This window comes from Ricinus communis, chromosome 3, assembly GCF_019578655.1.
Source record: "Ricinus communis isolate WT05 ecotype wild-type chromosome 3, ASM1957865v1, whole genome shotgun sequence".
Classification (NCBI taxonomy): Eukaryota; Viridiplantae; Streptophyta; class Magnoliopsida; order Malpighiales; family Euphorbiaceae; genus Ricinus; species Ricinus communis.
In genome coordinates this window covers 16,689,809-16,691,833 of record NC_063258.1, presented here as the reverse complement: position 1 = coordinate 16,691,833, position 2,025 = coordinate 16,689,809, and the positions used below count along the sequence as shown (strand labels likewise).

Here is a 2,025-nt window from a genome sequence, read left to right as displayed (position 1 = left end):
CAAGTTTTTGCCGCTGTTGCCGGGGAACGGTTTTCTATGAATGAAATTGAAATTTTAATATTTGTTAGTCTAGTCATTTCTCTTTTTATTCATAATTTGTTTTCTGTGTATAGTTTTGTTCTTATCCTATTTGTTGGTGCTGTTGTTCTTTATTGTGCTCAGGCAGTTTATGACCTGGAGCTCTAATCCTAACCTTATAGAGCCTTTATCTGAACCCGAGCGCTCTCTTAGATTGCTAAGGAGGCGTATGCAGGCAGTAGAGGAGGAGATTGAAGTAGAGATTCATGTTCGTAAAACTAGTGAGATGGAGAACCACAATGCAAATGGAGGTAATGATGAAAGGACCATGTACGAGTTTGCTAGGCCCTCTCTAGCAGGGATGCGAACTGGGATAGTGAGGCCTCCCGTGGCGGCCAATAATTTTGAAATAAAGCCGAATGTAATCCAGATGATCCAGAATATGGTGCAATTTGGAGGATTGGCGAGCGAAGATCCGAACCAGCATATCGCCAACTTTTTGGAAATATGTGATACCTTTAAGATTAATGGAACAACTGATGATGCCATACGGTTGAGGCTGTTTCCTTTTTCCTTGAGGGATAGAGCGAAAAGATGGCTACAGTCCTTGCTACCAAAAACGATCACTACCTGGACTTCTTTGGCTGAAAAGTTTTTGAATAAGTATTTTCCTCCTGCTAAGACTGCTCAAATGCGAAATAACATATCTTCTTTTGTGCAGGGTGAACGAGAATTGATGTACGAAGCCTGGGAGTGCTTCAAGGACTTGTTAAGGTGTTGCCCACACCATGGTCTTGCTCGCTGGATGCAAGTGCAGACATTCTATAGTGGCATGAATACAACCACTAGATAAATGGAAGATGCAGCTGCAGGGGGAGCTATCAATAGCAAAACACCTAAGCAAGCCTAAGATTTGATAGAAGAGATGGCCACCAACACTTATCAGTGGCAAACTCCACAAGCTAGAGGTCTAAAGCCCGTTGTATATCGGGCTGAGGCAGATCCTACAACAGCCTTAGCGGCACAAGTAGAGCTACTTTCCAAAAAGATAGAACAACTTCAGATGCCGGTCCAAGCTGTTCAGTCCATATGTGAATTCTGTGGTGGACCACATTACAGTGCCAATTGTAAAGCGGGAGGTATGTTTGCATCTTCTATGCCTACTAATGTTTCTAACTTTGAGCATGTTGATTATGCAGGTAGGCAGCAGAATGATCCCTACATCAATATATACAACCTAGGGTGGAGGAATCATCCTAATTTTGGATGGAGGAATTCCAATAACCAAGGTCCACTAGGATATCAGAGGTTGCATCTGCAGCAACCTATGCATTATGTTCCCCATCAACCAGAAGGTAGTCAAGAGAAGAAACCTAACTTGGAAGAGTTGATGACGAAGTCCATTGCAACTTCAAAGAATAGATTTCAACAAACGGACACTGCCATTCGAAATCAACAAGCTTCAATTCAGAACTTAGAAACTCAAATTGGGCAGTTGTCTAGGATGATGGTGAGAGGCGCCGAGCACGCTTCAAGTAACCACGAGTCTAATCCAAGGGAGCATGCCAAAGCAATTAGTTTGAGATCAGGTAAGGAACTTCCTAGTCCATCTAAGCCTTTCACTAATGATGATTCTGATGTGCAGGTGGATGAGTCGAAAAAGAAAGACAAGCCTGAGGAGAAAGAAAATTGAAGAGAAGGAGGATTTGAAGAAGATCCCCTCGAGGCCATACCAACCTCCCATTCCATATCCTGCAAAACACAACCAGGATAAAGTTGATCAGCAATTCGGTAAATTTTTAGATCTTTTTAAACAATTATGGATTAACGTGCCTTTTGTTGAAGCTATTTCGCAAATGCCAAAGTATGTAAAGTTTTTAAAAGAAATTATAAGCAAAAAGAGGAAGTTAGAGGACTTGGGATTGGTGACCTTGAATGCAGAATGCTCAGCAGTGTTTCAGAGCAAGATTCCAGTCAAACGACGCCATCCAGGGAGTTTTACTATAC

The 2,025-nt window shown here is 42.1% G+C and overlaps 1 non-coding gene across 1 annotated transcript; it reads right to left on the bottom strand.

Annotated features, from left to right (window-relative positions):
* Window positions 1-707: 707 nt before the first annotated feature.
* Window positions 708-813, bottom strand: LOC125369679. Its single transcript, XR_007215355.1, has one exon. It is a non-coding gene; the product is annotated as a small nucleolar RNA R71 (small nucleolar RNA).
* Window positions 814-2,025: the final 1,212 nt, after the last annotated feature.